The sequence below is a fragment of the Ornithorhynchus anatinus genome, chromosome 2 (genome assembly GCF_004115215.2).
Source record: "Ornithorhynchus anatinus isolate Pmale09 chromosome 2, mOrnAna1.pri.v4, whole genome shotgun sequence".
NCBI classification, from domain to species: domain Eukaryota; kingdom Metazoa; phylum Chordata; class Mammalia; order Monotremata; family Ornithorhynchidae; genus Ornithorhynchus; species Ornithorhynchus anatinus.
In genome coordinates this window covers 67,554,097-67,574,419 of record NC_041729.1, presented here as the reverse complement: position 1 = coordinate 67,574,419, position 20,323 = coordinate 67,554,097, and the positions used below count along the sequence as shown (strand labels likewise).

Here is a 20,323-nt window from a genome sequence, read left to right as displayed (position 1 = left end):
TTTTCAGGGGCAGGAATACGTTTGAATGCATCAGAGTAGCAGATTCCAGTATGAGGGCAAGCGTGAATCTCCCTTTTAAGCTCAGAGGCATGCTTCACAATCCCCTTAGGGTTTTTTAAATATAATTTATTAAGCATTTACTATGTGCCAGGCACTGAACTAAGCACTGAGGCACTCTACTAGATTTGTTCGGGGTTCTTCCTCTTTCCTTTATTTCCCATGACATGCAGCTGCTGAGTCTCCTGAAGATTCACAAATTGCAAGTTTCACTTAGTCCCCAAGTGTTCTGTTTCCTAAACAAACACTTAGTTAAGTCACTCTGATCTCACACAGATATTTAGAGTCCTATGACAAGAATTCACAACATCCTGGCCAAATCTATTACGGAGAAATAGTGTGGTCTAGTGGATAGAGCACGGGCCTGGGAGTCAGAGGCCCTGGGTTCAAATCTCAACTCTTCTACTTGTCTGTGAGCAAGTCAAAATGGGGATTAAGACTGTGAGCCCCATGTGGGACAGGGACTGTGTCCAACCCAATTTGCTTGTATCCATCCCAGCACTTAGTACAGTGCCTGGCACAAAGTAAACATTTAATGAAGACCATAATTACTATTGTCATTATATTATTAGGGGAAATGCCTTGGTTATTTCTCTATTCAAACTTTCTTGATGATTCTTTACAAGGAAAACACACTCTTGTATTTGGTTGCCACCTCTCGGGGTTGCACCTGGAGAGTTTCCAGTCCTCTACCAATCTCGACTATGGGAGGGAGAGTCAAACAGAGGCCTGTCCTTTCCATTCCTACCTCGGTCAATGGCTAGCGAGGGGAAGGCGATCTGCTACAAGTCAAAACTCACCTGTGCTGGGCAGCAGCAGCACAGGAGAGAGTCGAGGGCAGAGACTTTAACGTGCGGAAGGAGGCAATGGTAATCTGCTTTAGTAGTTTTACCAAGAAAACTCAGTGGATACACTACCACAACGACTGCAGATGAAAGTGGGGCATTCTGGAAGAGATGTGTCCATGGCGTCGCTATGAGTCAGACACGACTCGACAGCATAAAACAACAACATGTGGCTACAGTTTCAGCTCTGATTCCCGAAAATAAATGTCATCCAAGTTGCAAAACTCTTTAGTAAGTGCTTACTGTGAACAAAGCATTGAACTAAGAGCTGGGAAAGAAAACTAAGGTGGGAATTAAACATGGTCCCCGTCAAGCATTGGGCAAGATGAAGTCGTTTATCAAAATGCGAAAATTAACAATAAGGGGGCTGGGGAATCCACCTAAAATTAAAGATTTATGAGCACACGCTCAGAGAACCTTCATGTTGGATCATTCGGTGCTTCATTGGCCACCGTTACATTTGTCTATTTTGTTTGTTTTGTGTTTATGGTATTTGTTCAAACCTTACTAAGGGGAAAAGGGGAGGCTATGAGATAATCAAATTGGACACAGTAGAAGGGCTCATGGTTTAAATTCTCATTTTCCAGATGAGGCAACTGAGGCAGAGAGACATTAAATGACTTGTCCAAGGTCACACAGCAGACAAGCGGCAGAGCCAGGATTAGAACCCAGGTCCTTCTGACTCTCAGGCCATGCTGCTTCTTGCCCAGCAAAAAGTGCACAGTTCAGGGACCAAGAGATGAGGAGACTGAAAACCCAGGACTAAGCTGAGCCTTGTCATCGCCCGGAGCCTTGGAGCCATTACCACGTGGGCTCGGGATCTCTGCTCCCCTGGGGGTGAGTCTTAGACCGCCGGTCCCCCTCTTCCCAGCCGAATCGGCCACCTCATGGACTCGGGAGCTCTCCTCCCAGGCGGCGGTTCCTTGGGCTGCCTGCCCCCCATTTCCAGGCTAGCTTTTTAGCAGCCGTTTGGGCCACCAACAGCCGACTTTACCAGCTTTTTGGCCACTGACTGCCGACTCATCCACGCCAAGACCGCCCCTCTCTCCCGGGAAGCTGAGCCTTGTCATTGCCCGGAGCCTTGGAGCCATTACCACATGGACTCGGGATCTCTGCTTCCCTGAGGCGCAGCCTCGGCCCGCCCGGCCCCGATTCCCGACAAGCGCCCCCTTTGCCTACCGCTCGCGGACTCATCTGCGCCTCCTCCGCTTCCCCCGGGGAGCTGAGCCTTGGACCGCCCGGACCCGCGCCCGCCTCATCCTTTCGCAAACTGGACCTCCGCACCCCCGCTCGGGAACTCCGACACTAAGGATCTTCGCCCCCACGGACCCCCAGCCACCAGCTCCCATTCCACCATCCCCCGCTCGGGCCCGGGGACATTGCGCTCCCCTTCTCGACCCTGGGGACATTGTGCTCCCCTGCTCGGCCCTAGGGACATTGTGTCCTCTGGGGACATTGTGTCCCCCTGCTCGGGCCCGGGGACATTGTGCTCCCCAACCGCTCCCCCACTCCGCCCGAGGCGGCCATTTTGGGAAGCCCTCACTCCCTCTTCCCCCTTGAGGTGATTCATCTCCCCCGCCCCCGCCCGGGGCGACGATGTCCTTGTTCTCACCGTGTTACCTTACCTTAGCCGCCACCTAGGGCCGCAACCCACCCCGGACAACCTCAGGGCCCCCCCCGCCGCCACAGGGACATTTGGTCATGAGCTCTGGGACTCTCTCGGCCGCTAGCCGCTTGACTTTGAGTGTGATCGGGTAGGGTCGGGTCATCCCCCGACCCTGGTCATCGCTTGCTTATTAACACTATTGTATCGTATCTTACTGTACCATGTTGCTATATTAGCGATTTTGCTTTTATTGTCGTCAGTGCTGCCACCCACCTCTCTGGCCTCACCAGCCACCTGACTTTGAGTTTGATCAGGTCGGCCCTTAATCGAGCCTACCCCCGACCCTGGTCATCGCCCACTTATTAACACTACCGTATTGTATCATACTGTATCATGTTGCTATATTACCGATTTCGTTTGTTACTGTTTATCGTTGTCAGTGCTGCCACCCACCTCTCTGGCCTCACCATGTCCCTCCTCCCCCCCTCCTCCCTCCCGCCCCTTCCTATCCTCCCCTTCCCCTCTCTCGCTCAGCTCTTTCCTGCTCTCTCCTCTGCCTCCTCTTCCCTCCCCTCCCCCGCCCTAGAACCCCACTTTACCAGCGCTACCCCTCTTCCCCCTCCCCCTAATCTCCCCCCCACCAAACCCCCTCCTCCCACCCTCCCCCTTCTCTCTTCCCCACCCACGCCCCATCCCAGTCCTCCTGTCCCACCGCTACCCCTCATCCCCCTCTCCCCGTCCAGGGCCCTGCCACCTCCTTCCCATCCAAATCCTCCCCTCCCCCCGCCCTTCCCCCCCTCCTCCCGTTGCACCCACAGCTACTTTCAAGTGTGGCCTCGGGAACCCCCGCTCTATTACAGGTAAGCTACCTTTCGTTCATGACCTTTTCCTCTCCCGCTCTCTCCTTCTCCTCGCCCTTTCGGAAACGTGGCTCACTCCCGAAGACCCGGTCTCCGCCGCCGCTCTCTCCAGCGGAGGCCTCTCCTTCTCCCACTCCCCCAGACTCACCTGTAAGGGAGGAGGCGTTGGCTTCCTCCTCTCGCCCCGTTGCCGCTTCCGCACTATCCCTCCTCCCCCCTCCCTCTCCTTCCCCTCCTTCGAAGCCCATATCATTCGCCTCTACCATCCCCCCCAGATACTTGTCGCTGTCATCTACCGCCCTCCCGGTCCCACCTCCGACTTCTTCAACCACCTTGACCCCTTTCTCACCTTCCTTCTCTCCTTCTCTCTACCCACTCTGATCCTCGGAGACTTCAACATCCATATGGATGTACCTGACGACTCCTCTCCCGCCCGCCTGCTATCCCTCCTCGACTCTGCCGACCTCCTCCTCCACCATACCGCGCCCACTCACCGACTCGGTCACACCCTCGATCGCGTCATCTCCCACAGCTGCACTATCTCCTCCCTCACCGACCCTGAAATCCCCCTCTCTGACCATAACCTTCTCACCTGCCTCATCTCTCGCACTCCCTCCCCCTGCAAATCTTCGCTACTGCCCCACAGAGACCTCCGCTCTCTCGATCCCATCCGTCTTTCCAAAAGCATCTCTCCTCACCTTGCCGCCCTGTCCTCACTTCCCACTCTCGATGATCAGGTCTCCGCTCTCAACTCCACCCTCTCTACTCATCTCGACTCTCTCGCCCCCCTTTCCCTCCTCCGCTCTGGTTCCACTAACCCACAGCCCTGGATCACCTCCTCCGTCCGCCTCCTACGCTCCTATGCTCGAGCTGCTGAGCGCTGCTGGCGAAAGTCCAAGCACCAAGCCGACCTCACACACTTCAAATTTATCCTTTCCTGCCTTAACTCTGCCCTCTCCTCCGCCAGGCAAAACTTCTTCTCCTCCCTCATCGACACCCATGCCCGTCACCCCCGCCGATTTTTCCGGACCTTTAACTCTCTCCTTAGGCCCCCTATTTCTCCCCCTCCCCCATCTCTCACCCCCAATGATCTGGCCACCTATTTCCTCACGAAAATCAACACAATCAGGTCTGAGCTCCCCAAAGTCACCCCTCTGCCTCTCCCCTTACCCCACCAACCCTCTCCCCTACTTTCCCATCCTTCCCTGCAGTATCCTCAGAGGAGATCTCCTCCCTCCTCGCAAGTGCCACCCCCTCCACCTGCGCCTCGGACCCCATTACCTCTCACCTTATTAAAACCATCGCCCCTGCCCTCCTCCCTTCCTTAACTTCTATTTTTAACCACTCAATCTCCAATGGCTCCTTCCCCTCTACCTTCAAACATGCCCACGTCTCCCCCATCCTAAAAAAACCCGCTCTCGACCCCACTTCCCCCTCCAGTTATCGCCCTATCTCCCTACTACCCTTCCTTTCCAAAATCCTAGAACGAGTCGTCTACAATCGCTGCTTAGAATTCCTTAACTCCCATTCTCTCCTGGACCCCCTCCGATCTGGCTTCCGTCCCCTCCACTCTACCGAGACTGCTCTCTCTAAGGTCACCCATGACCTCCTTCTTGCCAAATCCAATGGCTCCTACTCCATTCTAATCCTCCTTGACCTCTCTGCTGCCTTTGACACTGTCTACCATCCCCACCTCCTTCATACCTTATCTCACCTTGGCTTCACGGACTCCGTCCTCTCCTGGTTCTCCTCTTATCTCTCTGGCCGATCATTCTCGGTCTCCTACGCTGGAGCCTCCTCCCCCTCCCATCCTTTAACTGTTGGAGTTCCTCAAGGGTCAGTTCTTGGCCCTCTTCTGTTCTCCATTTTCACTCACTCCCTCGGTGAACTCATTCGCTCTCACGGCTTTGACTACTATCTCTACGCAGATGACACGCAGATCTACATCTCCGCCCCGTCCTCTCCCCCTCCCTTCAGGCTCGCATCTCCTCCTGCCTCCGGGATGTCTCCACCTGGATGTCGGCCCGCCACCTAAAACTCAACGTGAGCAAGACTGAGCTCCTCATCTTCCCTCCCAAACCCGGTCCTCTCCCAGACTTCCCTATCACCGTCGATGGCACGACCATCCTTCCCGTCTCTTGGGCCTGCAATCTCGGTGTCATCCTTGACTCGTCTCTCTCGTTCACCCCACACATCCTATCCGTTACTGAGACCCGCCGGTTTCACCTTTACAATATCGCCAAGATCCGCCCTTTCCTCTCCACCCAAACGGCTACCGTACTGCTACGGGCTCTCGTTATATCCCGGCTAGACTACTGTGTCAGCCTTCTCTCTGACCTCCCTTCCTCCTCTCTCGCCCCGCTCCGGTCTATTCTTCACTCCGCTGCCCGGCTCATCTTCCTGCAGAAATGATCTGGGCATGTCACTCCCCTTCTTAAACACCTCCAGTGGTTGCCTATCAACCTCCGCTCCAAACAAAAACTCCTCACTCTAGGCTTCGAGGCTCTACATCACCTTGCCCCTTCCTACCTCTCCTCCCTTCTCTCTTTCTACCGCCCACCCCGCACGCTCCGCTTCTCTGCTGCCCACCTCCTCACCGTCCCTCGGTCTCGCCTATCCCACCGTCGACCCCTGGGCCACGTCCTCCCCAGGTCCCGGAACACCCTCCCTCCTCACCTCCCCCAAACTGATTCTCTTCCCCTCTTCAAAACCCTACTTAAAACTCACCTCCTCCAAGAGGCCTTCCCAGACTGAGCTCCCCTTCTCCCTCTACTCCCTCTACCACCCCCCCCACCTCTCCGCAGCTAAAGCCTCATTTCCCCCCATTTCCCTCTGCTCCTCCCCCTCTCCCTTCCCATCCCCTCAGCACTGTACTCGTCTGCTCAACTGTATATATTTTCATTACCCTATTTATTTTGTTAATTTTGTTAATGAAATGTACATCGCCTTGATTCTATTTAGTTGCCATTGTTTTTACGAGATATTCTTCCCCTTGACTCTATTTATTGCCATTGTTCTTGTCTGTCCATCTCCCCCGATTAGACTGTAAGCCCGTCAAACGGCAGGGACTGTCTCTATCTGTTGCCGACTTGTTCATTCCAAGCGCTTAGTACAGTGCTCTGCACATAGTAAGCGCTCAATAAATACTATTGAATGAATGAATGAAATACTAGAGACCCATAACCTTGGCAGGCAATTTGGTAGGCTAAGGAGATAGGAGGGGTAATCATGTTTAGGGATTGCAGCTTCCAGATCAAGCCTGAATGTTGGGGGACCTGAGTTCTAATTCCGGCTCCACCACTTTCCTGCTGTGCGACCTTGGACAAGTCATAGCTTCTCTGTATCTCAGTTTCCTCATCTATAAAATGGGGATTTTCTCCCCATTTTTTCTCTCCCCTTTAGATTGTGGCCCTCGTGAAGGGCAGGGACTGTGTCTGATTTGATTATCTTGTCTCTACAACAGGGTTTAGTACAGTGCCTTCTAATCTAGTAAGTACTTACCAAATATCATCAATCGTAATAATGATTATTGTTATTCTATCCGAGATCCCAACCTCAGGTAAAATTCTAGTAGGAAAGGTCCTCTAACTCAAAATGCAGACTTGTTCTTCTGGGATTCTTTTCAGCTTTGATGGCCATGCTAGCTCTTGGGAGGAAGTGGAGGATATGTTTAGAAGAAATGTTCTAGGCCCCTGTTTTAAAGATTCCTTGAGATTTTCTTTTCCAGAGAAGTCTCCACAGATGGCTTCTCTGGCAATCTGAGAACAGTAAGTCTCAGAGAGAAACTCTTTTGGGTTAAAAACTCCTGTCATCCACCAGACACCCATGAAATGGATTTGGGGGTGGCTGCGGGGAGATGGGGACAGTTGCCTGGGTGAGTCTAATTAGGCGCATCTGTGGTTTTAGGGTGTTTGGGAAAATAATTTAAGATTCCAAGAGCCAATGGTAGGTGGATTTTTTGGGTTAATTGTGAGGGTGGGTTTTATAAGGGCTTCAAATAGAAGAAGCATCATAAGAAGCGGTTTGGCTTAGCGGAAAGAGCATGGGCTTGAGAGTCAGAAGTCATGGTTCTAATCCTGACTTCACCACTTGTTTGCTGTGTGCCTTTGGGCAAGTCATTTAACTTCAGATGTTACCTCATCTGTAAAAGGGGGATCAAGACTGTGAGCCCCATGTGGAACAAGCTGATTACCTTGTATCTTTCCCAATGCTTAGAACAGTGCTTGGCAAACAGTAAGTGCTTAACAAACACCATTATTATTATTATTATCATTATATCCATTCCCATTAGGCTGTGAGCCCCTTGGGGGCCAGAGACCATTTCTAATCCTATAATTTCTTTCCAAGGTGCTCTGTTCATAGTGAGTGCTTAATACTAATTACTACTACTACTAGAAGCAGTATGACCTAGTGTATGGAGCATAGGCCTGGGAGTCAGAAGGACCTGGGTTCCAATCCTGGCTCTGCCACTTGTCTGCTGGGTGACCTTGGGCAAGTCACTTCATTTCTCTGAGCTTGAGTTAAATTTTCTGTAAACTGGGACTAACACAGTGAGTGCCATGTGGGACAGGGACTGTGTTCAACCTGACTAGCTTCAATCTATGCCTGTGTTCAACCTGACTAGCTTCTATCTACCCCAGTGCTTAGAACAGTGTTTGACACATAGAAAGTACTTAAATTCCACCATTATTATTACTATTATCATTATTATTACACGAGGGTACCCTTCTGCTCTAGTACACCAAAGGAAATCATCCTCTATCTCCACCCTTCAAGGAATCGATGGTGATCATGCAGGTGCAGACCATTCCAGCTCTCTACGTGGCCACACCTTCATTCAACTGTATTTCATTCCATTGTATATATAGAGCACAGCACTGCACCAATCGCTTGGGAAAGGAAAAAACAACACTAAACAGTCACATTCCCTGCCCACAATGAGCTTACAGTCTAGAGGGGGAGACAGACATTGATATAAATCACGGATATGTACATAGGTTCTGTGGGCCTGGGGGCAGGGTGGATAAAGAGAGCCAATCCAACTGCAAGGGTGACTCAGAAGGGAGAGGGAGACGAGTGAATGAGATCTTAGTCAGGGACGGCCTCTTGGAGGAGATGTGCCTTCAATAAGATTTTGAAGCGGGGAAGAATTGTAGGATTTGAAGAGGGAGGGTGTTGCAGGCCTGAGGCAGGACATCAATCAGTCAATTGTCTACATTGAGCACTTACTCTGTGCAGAGCACTAAATTAAGTGCTTGGAAGAGTACAAAAGAAGATAACAGACACATACCCTGCCCACCAAATTACTGGCATTGCTAGATACTGCTTTACAAGTACTTTGACATGAAACAGAGGAATAGATAGGCAGCAAAACCTAAAATTCTCTAGAAGACAAAAAGAAAAATCTACCTAAAACATGCTTAAGAAAGCTGGGATTTACAACCTTAAATTTATAACCTCACTTATCACTGAAACTACCATATGGAGAGCACAGTCTCTCAGATGGAATGCTACAAATCAGAACAGAGGTTGGGTTGAAATATGTGTCTTGCATCAAAGTGGTTGACAGCTGGAAAGCAGCATGTCAGAGTGAGCATAGGCCTGGGAGCCAAAGGACCTGGGTTTTAATCCCTACTCTGCCACTTACTTGCTATGTGACTTGGGACACATCACAGCTTCTCTGTGCCTCCGTTTTCTTAACTGCTAAATGGAGATTGAATACCTCTTCTCCCTCCTATTTAAGTGTGAGCTGTAATTATATTCATAATTCATTATATTTGTAATTCATTTGTTATATTTGTAATTTATTTATTCATATGTCTGCCTCCTTCTCTAGACCCCAAGTTCATTGTGGGCAGGGATTAAAACCCAGGGAACGTGTTTACCAACTCTGTTTTATGGTATACTCCCAAGCACTTAGTTCAATGCTCTGTACACAGTAAGTGCTCAGTAAATACAACTGATTGATTGATCCAGTCCCACATAGGACAGGGACTGTAACAGGCCTGATTAACTTATTTCTACCCTAGTGTATCTACCCTAATGACATGCAATAAGCACTTAGCAAATAGAGTAAAAAATTCCACTTATAAGGAAAAAAACATAAAATATATTTTTAATGGTTTCTTTTTTAACTGTTTACTATGCACTAGGTGCTGTATTAAACACAGGGATAGATATAAGACAATCAGGTTGAACACAGTCCCTGTCCCACATAAGGTGTAAAGCCTGAATCCCTCTTTTACTGATGAGGGAAGTGAGACACAGAGAAGTTAAGTGACTTGCCCAAGATCACACAACAGAATAGCTGTGTGATCTTCCTTCCCAGCAATATCTCAAAAGAGGATCTCCTGCCTTCTCTCAAAATCCACTCCCTCCACCTGCACATCCAACTCAGTCCCTTTGCACCTTATCAAACACACTTGTCGGCTCCCTTCTTCCCTCCCTGACCAGCATCTTCAATTGCTCGCTCTCCAGTTGTTTCTTCCCCATTGCTTTTAAACATGTCTCCCCTATTCTTAAAAAAAAAAATCCTCCCTTGATCGTACTGCTCTCCCTAGCTAACACCCCATCTCCCTCCTACCATTCCTCTCCCAGCTCCTTGAGCGAGTTGTCTACATCAGCTATTTCAAGTTCCTCTCCTCCAAGCCTCTAAGTGCTCAATAATAATAATAATTGTGGTATTTGTTAAGTGCTTGACTGATTGAAATGGAGGAGCCAGGATTAGAATCCAGACCCTCTAAATTACAGGCCCATGCTCTATCCAAAAGGCAACACCACTTAATGAACTACGTGGAAAACCTGAGCCAGGAGGATTTTCAGGAAAAACAAAAAACATACTCATTGTACACATGCAGTTTTCCTTTTTAGAACAATCTTTAGACATACTACCTCACTGCTATGAAATCCCCTTCACAAACCTGCTTGGATGTCAGTACTGGAGGATCTCCTTCCACCTCCTATTGGCCCTTGTCAATATCTGGATGATTAACGGTAGAGCCTCGAATGCAGCTACAATGTTGACCTTGACAGATTCAGAAAGAACTTGTCAGGATTTGCAAAGTGGCCCTGCTGCTACCGGTGGGTGCTGCTCTACTCCTGCAAAATGAAGAGGGAGGAAGGCATATGCATCTCATGCACCACTGTCTACAACGTCTTCAGGAAGCACAGCAGATGCAACCACCTGCATCCAAGATCCACAGAGTTCACCACTGGAGAAATGAAGGTCATTTCCTGACATCAAAACTGACGTGGTACACATTTCAAACTATTAATGTCAATAAAATATGTTTCTACAGGTATCTGAACCCTCAGAGTCAAGATGAAAAATCTCGATTTTATGAGCTTGGATTTAAAGAGTAGGATATACAAGGCTAAACTAATTAGTGTTTTTTCCTTAGTAGCATTTTTTTAAGTGCTCACTGTGTCTAGTGCTGGGGTAGATACAGATTTATCAGGTTGCACACAGTTCCTTACACACACGGGAAGGAGCGTAGTGTAATGGATAGGACCTGGGAGTCACAAGGTCATGGGTTCTAATCCCACCTCCACGACTTCCCTGCTGTGTGACTTTAGGCAAGTCATTTACTTCTCTGTGCCTCAGTTACCTCATCTGTAAAATGGGGATTGAGACTGTGAGACCCACATGGGACAGGGACCGTATCCAACTCGATTTGCTTGTATCCACCCCAGCGATTAATACAATGCCCAGCACGTAGTAAGTGTTTTACAAATACCACTATCATTATTATCATTAGTACATGAGGCTCACAGCCCAAGTAGCATGAGAAGCAGTGTGGCCTAGTGAATACAGCACGTGCCTGGCAGACAAAAGGATCTGGGTGCTAATCCCAGCTCCACCACTTGTCTGCTGGGTGACCTCTAGCAAGTCACTGAACTAATCCATGGCTCAGTTACCTCATCTTTAAAGTGGGGATTAAGAGTGCCATGTAGGACTGGACTGTGTCCAATTTGATTAGCTTGTAGCTACCCCAGCACTTAATACCTGGTACATAGTAAGCACTTAAATACTCTTAGAAAAAGAAGGAGGGACAACAGGTGTTTATTAAGATGAAGTAACAGTTCTTAGCTTGATGTCTGATTCATTTGCTTTTTTCCTTAACCAACTTTACACAATCCCATTCTATTCCAATGGAATAATTAAACAGAGAGCTAGATTGAAGGAAGAACTGTTCTATTTTTGTGGTGTGGCTCACACAACATAAAGCAGTTGATTCTAGCCAAGGAAAGGAAAAAGAAGAAAAGGGCTTACCCACCTAAGAGGCAAAAAGGAGATCACTATTCTCCATAAAAACTGTAAGTGATAACTATAATGAAGATTGCAAACCCACCGTGCATTTCACTCCACAGCATTTATAAATCCACCTGTATTCCTGCAACTGTGACGAGCAAAGTTGAGAACATATGCTCGAATCAATGATTGAGCATCACAAAAAATGTATAAGGAAGCGAAATACAATGCTAGAAGGTGACATTTTGGAAGTGCGACTCATTTTACACTGTGCAGACCCTTACATGCGTACTGGGTCCACTTCTGAAGCCCAAATTCCTGAGGATAATTTTAGTGGCATATTTGTCCCAGGAGAATTGCTGGAATACAAAAACAAGCAACCCTGTCTCTTGGTCTAAACCTTTAAAAAAAGGTATGCCTTGAGTATAGAAGGCTTCTCTATTTCTAGCCACCATTCACCCATCTCCTCCAAAGAGGCTTCCCCGATTAAATCCTCTTTTCCTCGGTTCATTCTCCCTTCTGTGTCACCTATGCACTTGTATCTGTGACCTTTGGCCATTTGATATTTGCCCCACCCCCAAATCATAAAGCATTTATGGACACCTCTTAAAAGATATATTGTAAACTATTTATTTATTCATATTAATGCCTGTTGCCCCCTCTAAACTGCAAGCTCATTATGGCCAGGGAACGTGTCTGCTAATTCTTTTGTATTCTACTCTCCCAAGCACTTTGTTCAGTGTTCTGCATCCAGTAAGCACACAATAAATAAGACCCACTGATTCTTACTTGGCTCCAAGTGTCACCACTACTGCAAAATCAACTCAAGGGCATGTCCTACTCAACCTCAACACCATCAGTGTTATTTATTCAGTGCCTACTGTATACAGAGCACTGCACTAAGCACATAGAGAGCACTGTATTAAGCACATAGGAGAATAAAATATAACAGAGTTGGTAGACATGTTCCTTTCCCACAAGGAGCTTAAAGTCTAAAGGGTAAACAAACATTCTGGAGATGCAAGCAACCTAATTCGGGCCTGCTGCTGAGCGTGAGAAAGTTCTGCCATCTAACTGTCCGAGTTCCCGGGCAATGCTTCTTCAGGATGTCAAGGAGCTGAAAAAGCTGTCCATCTACATTTTCACGAGCTTGGTGTCCCAATGTGCAGGATATTCTCCCTCGTAAGACTCTCTTCCCAGAGGCCAGTTCTTCTACTACTAATGTTACTAATTAACAATTATGCTATTTCTCAAGCTCTTACTATGTGTCAAGCACTGTACCAGGCACTGGGGTAGATACAAGATAATCTGGTCCCACATGGGGCTCACAGTCTAAGGAGGAGGGAGAATAGGGACTGTTCACACTTTAACAAAAAACTAATTCCCTCCCGTCTTTCCTCCCTTACCACCATCTTCAACTGTTTGCTCTCCAATGGTTTTTTTCCCCACTGCTCTCAAACATGCCCATGTCTTCCCTGTCCTAAAATAACCTTCCCTTGACCCCACAACTCCCTCCAGTTATCACCTCATCTCCGTCCTACCATTTCTCTCCAAACTCCTTGAGCAAGTTGTCTACACTCCTTGTCTCAAATTCCTCTCTTCCAATCCTCTCCTTGACCCCCTCCAATCTGGCATCTGTCCCCTTCACTCCATAGAAACCGCCCTCTCAAAGGTGACAAAGGATCTCCTTCTTGCCAAATCCAATGGCCTCTACACCACCTTAATCCTCCTCGACCTCCTAACTTGATCCTTTTATTCATTCCCCGTCACGCCCCACAGCATTTATGTACATATCCATGGCCTAGTGGATAGAGCACGGGTCTGGGAGTCAGAAGGACCTGGGTTCTAATCCCAGCTCTGCTATATTTCTGTTGTGTAACCTTGGGTAAGTCACTTCACTTCCCTGGGCCTCAGTGATCTCATTTGTAAAATGGGGATTAAGACTGTTAGCCTCATTTGGGGCAGGGACAGTGCCCAACCTGATTAACTTGTGTAATAATACTAATAATTATAGTATTTGTTAAGTGCTTACTATGTGCCAGAAACTGTACTTAGCGCTGGGGTGGATACAAGGAAATTGGGTTGGACACAGTTCCTGTCCAAAAATAGGGCTCACAGTCTTAATCCCCATTTTACAGATGAGGGAACTGAGGCCCAGAGAAGTGAAGTGACTTGCCCAAGGTCACACAGCGGACAAGTGGTGGAGCTGAGATTAGAATCCGTGACCTTCTGAATCCCAGGTCCATGCTCTATCCACTATCCCATGCTGTGGTTAGAACAGGGCTTGACAAACAGTAAGAGTTTAACAAGTATAATTATTGTTATTAATTTACTTACAATAATTTCTGTAGACTAGGCTTGTTGTGGGCAGGGAATGTGTCTGTTATATTGCTTTCTTATACTTTACCATGCATTTAGTACAGTGCTCTGCACATAGTAAACGTTCAATAAATACAATTGGTTGATTGATTGTATCTCCTTTTCACAGATGAGGGAACTAAGTCACAAAGAAGTGAAGTGACCTGCTCAAGATCACACAACAGACAAGTAGAGGTGCCAGACTTAGAATCCTGATCCTCTGCACCCCCTCCGGCATGTGCTTTTTCTGCTAGGCCACACTTCTTCTCTACTTACTCCAAGTCTGGCTATGACTCCATCCAACAACCTGTTTCCCAAGAGTGCAGGGCTAACCACTGCCCAGATTGGTTGCCAGGCTTGTCCCAAAGAGCAGTGGGCCTCCAGCGTAGGTATTGGAACCCAGCAGGTCCCGGCCCAAATTAAAGCCTGGATAACAAACTACAAGAAAAATTATGAGCATTTCAGAGAAATACCCCCACAGAAGGTTGTAGGTATTGGTCAACAGACTCTGTAAGGAAAAGCTCAAAGAACTTCTCCTTTTTCTAGATGAGAGAAAATAGAGCTCTAACAAGATTCCTGTAGGGACTCATGAGAAGGAAAATGTTCCAGGACGGAGATAAATGCTTTTCATGATGGTAATTCCAAACACTGCAGATGCAGGTCTAAAGTCTCAAAATAATGGGGACAGCCCCACTATTCCCTCGAGACTGGAAGCTTGTTATGGGCAGGGAACGTGTCTGCTAATTCTCCTGTATGGTACTCTCCGAAGTGCTCAGTACAGTGTTCTGCACAGAAATAGCACTCAATAGATACCATTGATGAATTGATTGATTCCCTTATTTATTCATTATGATAAAAATCACATGTTGAGTGCTTACTGTGTAGCAAGCACTGTACTAAGCACTGGGGTAGGTACAAGATAAACATGTCCCACTGGGCCTCACATTCTCAGTAGGAAGGAGAACATGGATTGAATCCCCATGCTGCAGATGAGGGAATTGAGGCACAGAGAAGTGAAGTTACTCACCCAAGGTCACTCAGCAGACAAATGGCAGAGCTGGAATAAGAACCCAGGTCCTGTGATTCCTAGATCCGTGCTCTTTCCAGTAGGGCATGCTGCTTTATTATATTCATCAAATATTTATTTGGAAATCTTTTTACTTTCTACCTTATATTTCCTGGATTTCAAAATATGGATCTCCTAAATACATGGGTACTTTCTGATCCACACAAGAGCCGACTCCACCATTTCTGAGCGAGCCCCACATATCTTTTATACCTGCACATCTGTTGGCAAGCTAAAAATAATGGCCCCTCTAGGAATTGTACACTAGCTGGTTTGGGAAAGAAGACGTGAGGCACTTCGGCTCTGCACATTTCATTTTTATGCTACTTAACATTGTTGTTATTTCTGAGTCTGATTTATAGGCACTCGGGGATATTCCTAACTCTTCTGATGTGATTTCTTCGGGAAGGAGCTGACAACACAGAGGTGCTTCCCTGGAGGATTTCCCAGTTTCCCTGCTTGTTCAACTCTGTGCAGTTTGCACAACCCGTTAAGGCTTTTTCAAGAACATGGAATTGCAACTCAACATCCTGAAGGTTAATTTTTTTTTTTTTGTAAAAGTGCACACATAAAGTATGTTCTTTCCATGTTGTATATATGCTAAATGTAAAAAGAGGCCTCTTGTCTCATGGAAGACCGCCTATGAATTTAGCTTAACTCTGCTAAATAATTTGAATGTGAAATCTTCCATTCAATCATATTTATTGAGCACTTACTTTGTGCAAAGCACTGTATTAAGGGCTTGGAAGAGTACAATGTAACAATGAATGCTTTCCATCACCCTTCTGCTAAGTACTGCATAAAAATTTTCATATGAAATTTAAATTGAGGCTAAATAAACCATGGGCCACCTACTAACTTAGATTAAAAAAAAATGTTTTTAAATTTTAGAAAATGACTATGGGCATTTTTCTGCCTAGTAATTTTTGGGTGTACTGTATTTTCCATGGTAGAAAATATTTCCCTCAGTTTTATTTGGAGACTCTTGTTAAAAATCATATACCAATGCTTCTGTCAATCATTTTGGAGCCTATCATGTTCAACGACTGGAACACCATCTAAAAATAAAATGCCTCCTGTTTACTTTGCCAAACTCCTCAGAGTGAGGCTGTCAGATTAAAATAAAAAAAAATCCAAGCTTGCATTCATAAAACAAAGTCGATTCAGAAGTGAGCAAACCATTTTAAGTGAACATCCCAATTGTACCTTAAGAAATTGCCATGTGTCCTGTTTTCCAGGACTATCAAGCAATCAATCATATTTATTGATCAAATATGAGAAGCAGCGTGGCTCAGTGGAAAGAGCACAGGCTGGGAGTCAGAGGTCAATGGTTCAAATCCCAGCTCCGCCGCTTGTCAGCTGTGTGACTTTGGGCAAGTCACTTCACTTCTCCGTGCCTCCGTTACCTCAACTGTAAAATGGGGATTAAGACTGTGAGCCCCACGTGGGACAAGCTGATCACCTTGTATCCTCCCCAGCACTTAGAACAGTGCTTCCACATAGTAAGCGCTTAACAAATGCCATCATCATCATTTAGTGAGCACTTACTTTGTGTAGAGTACTGTACTAAGCACTTGGGAAAGTACAGTATAATAGGAGTTGGTAGACACGTTCTCTGTACCCACAAAATGTACAATTGTATACATTTAGTGGTACAAATTGTTCCATTTTGCATAGCTTTTTTTTCCATGTTACAAGACAGTAGCCATAGTAACAGTATTTAATGAGTGTCCACTGGGTGTCCACTGTATCAAGCACTTAGGAAAGTTAAGGGAAGCTGTAATGTGTACTGGATAGAGCACGGGCCTGAGAGTCTGGAGGTCATGGGTTCTAAACCTAGCTCTGCCACTTTTCTGCTGTTTGGCCTTGGGCCAGTCCCTTCACTTCTCTTTTCCTTGGCTACCTCAACTGTAAAATGGAGACTAAGACTGAGAGCCCTATGAGGGACAGTGACTGTGTCCAACCTGATTTGCTTGTATCCACTCTAGCACTTAGTACCGTGCCTGGCACGTAGTAATTCAACAATTAATTCAACACAAAGAAGTGGTATGTTCCCTGTCCGCAAGATCTTTATACTGGAATGGGAGAGGCAGACATAAAAACTTAATCAAAATACATTAAATGCCCAAATGTTGTGATTGCTCCTTCCCTTCTGCTTTCAGATATGTCCGTATCTTCTATATCCTAAGAAATCTCTTCTTGGATCCACAGAGCTAGGCAACTATCACCCCAACAGCCTCCTTCCACTCCTTTCTAAACCCCTCTGGTTGTTTACGATCATTGCCTTAATAATAATAATAATAATAATAATGTTGGTATTTGTTAAGCGCTTACTATGTGCAGAGCACTGTTCTAAGCGCTGGGGTAGACACAGGGGAATCAGGTTGTCCCACATGGGGCTCACAGTCTTCATCCCCATTTTACAGATGAGGGAACTGAGGCACCGAGAAGTTAAGTGACTTGCCCAAAGTCACACAGCTGGCAAGTGGCAGAGCCGGGGTTCGAACCCATGACCTCTGACTCCAAAGCCCGTGCTCTTTCCAGTGAGCCACGCTGCTTCTCACTTCTCACGCTGCCTTCACTTCCTCTCCTCCAACTCCATCCTTAACTGTCCATGATTCAGCTTTTACCCTCTTCAGTCCACTATGCCCACCCTCTCCAAGATCACCAAGCAGTCAATGTTATTCATTGAGCACTTACTCATGTGCAGAGCACTATGCTAAGTACTTGGGAGAGAGCAACAGAATAGGGAGACACAATCCTTTCTCATAAAATCTAATGAACTCTACTCCTTTTTTAAAAGGTATTCATTAAGCACGTACTATGTGCCAGGCACTGGACTAAGTGCTGGGGCAGATACAAGCTAATCGGATTGGCTGTCCCTGTCCCTATCCCACACGTGGCTCAGTGTCTTAATCCCTATTTCACAGATGAGGGAACTGAAGCACAAAGAAATGAATTGACTTGTCCAAGGTCCCACAGCAAACAAGTGGCAGAACCAGTTTTAAAATCCAGGTCAGTCAATCATATTTATTGGGTGCTTACTATGTGCAGAGTAATTAATTTGGTATTTGTTAAGCACTTACTATGCGCAGAGCACTGTTCTAAGCGCTGGGGTAAATACAGGGTCATCAGGTTTTCCCACATGGGGCTCACAGTCTTCATCCCCATTTTACAGATGGGGTAACTGAGGCACAGTGAAATGAAGTGACTTGCCCAGTGTCACACAGCTGACAAGTGGCAGAGTCGGAATTCAAACTCATGACCTCTGACTCCAAAGCCTGGGCTTTTTCCACTGAGCCACATGCTTGGGAGAGTACAAAAGAACAATAAAACAGACACATTCGCATCCCAAAATGAGCTTACCATCTAACGGGGTCCTTCTGACTCCCAAACCCGGGTTTTTACCACTAGGCCATGCTGCTTCTTTATCCTCCTCAACCTCCCAGCTGCCTTTGGGAGTGTGAACAATGGAAACACAATCTAACCATGGTTATTCTGATTTCTCCTGTGTCCAAACAGATTTTCTTGTTTATTGTTTTTCTTAGGCCTTAGCACACTCCCTGACCTCTACTAAGCGCTTATGATGATGATGATGAAATGTCCATGGTGTGATTTTGCAAAATAAAGTGATAACATCAGTTGTCTGTTCTACCAATAATTACATCTATAGCAAATCCTCAATATTCTCTAATATACACAGTGCATAGTATAGTCAACAACACCCAGTAGTCACTGAATACATCTCACTACCCACAAGGGAGAATAGAGGCCAATGAGTTGTAGGTAATATAATAAAATGGTCAAGTGACAATGCAAAGGGGTAGTAATGATGATAATAATAATAATGGTATATGTTAAGCACTTAATATGTTCCAAGCACTGTCCTAAGTTCTGGGATAGACACAATGTATTCAGATTGCTCTGCTGGGATAGTGATCATATGGAGAAGGTTTATCCTAGTGTTCTAGGTTTGAACAGGCTCTAGAGTCACGGACTCTGTCAATTCAGGTTAGAACCCTTAGCCTTTGAGACCAGTGGTCTTCAACAGCATCAAAGAAAACAGAAGGTAGAAGTGAAGAAGAATCAAGTTCCATCCGTCAGTTTCTGTTATTGATCGAACATTTACTGGGTGGTGAGTTTGAAAGTGAGTGCTTGGGACCCAACAATAAAGCTAAAAGGCATGGCCTTTAATCTTGAGGAGATTACGATCATGGAACAGACCATCACGGAAAGACACTGATTAGGCAGCACTGACTCTGGGCAGCGATGCCGGGCTCATTTAGGAATATTTGACGCTTCCCATTAAAAGGCTATTCAAAAGCAGGGCCATGAACTTCACAGATGTCCTGGATCCAAACCAGTTCTTGGAAAAAGTATGGGATTCACCTACTTATTGCTAAACCCCTTAAATCAATACAATGTCATCTACTAGCTGATCTGGGTGAGACATCTCCTTGATGTAAATACGAGTTGCCATTATAAATCGGACCATGCACGAGGAGGAAATACTGGCACGACTGCTCATAAAAGATGATAGGTCTGCACATTTGTATATTTAAATTCCAAGAAGCAGCATGGCTTAGTGGAAAGACCACAGGCTTGGAAGTTAGGGGACATGGGTTCTAATCTCTACACTGCCACCAGTCTGCTGTGTGACCTTGAGCAAGCCATTTAATTTCTCTGTGCTTCAGTTACCTCATCTGTAAAAGAGGGATTAAGACTGTGAAACCCATGGAGGACAACCTGATTATCTTGTATCTACCCCAGGGTTTACAACAGGACTTAGCACATAGTAAGTGCTTAACAACACCATAATTATTATTACTGTTTATTATTATTTAAATGAAGCTAAATGGAAGACAAGCCAAAAACCAGGTGCGGCCCAGGGTCCTGCATTCTGAAACCTTGAACCCACTGTCTGCTCTCTCTGACAAATGGAGAGGAGTGGCCAACTTCCTTACTTTGCACTTCAGCACTTTGACAGATGGCTTGCTAACACAGACTCAGTAAAGAAAACATTATCTCTCAGTTATCGTGATCATCACCACCACGTTCAAAATTTATTGGGCACCTCTAGTGTGCTGACTGCTTATATGTGTGCTTGGGAACCCATAATAAAAGTAGAAGTAGGTTGTCCTTGCCCTCAGGGAACTAAGGCAGAGCGGTATCTGAAAAACAGCTGATGGTGTACAGTACTGAAATATAATGCCAGATGAATTTAAATACTCCATGTCCAAAGACAAACAATTTAACATGAGCTCACCCTTCCTTTATTTT

The 20,323-nt window shown here is 46.3% G+C and overlaps 1 protein-coding gene across 1 annotated transcript in view; it reads right to left on the bottom strand.

Annotated features, from left to right (window-relative positions):
* PRKN (parkin RBR E3 ubiquitin protein ligase) overlaps positions 1 to 20,323 on the bottom strand; it is a 1,416,888-nt gene that overhangs the window by 658,606 nt on the left and 737,959 nt on the right. The window lies entirely within an intron of this gene.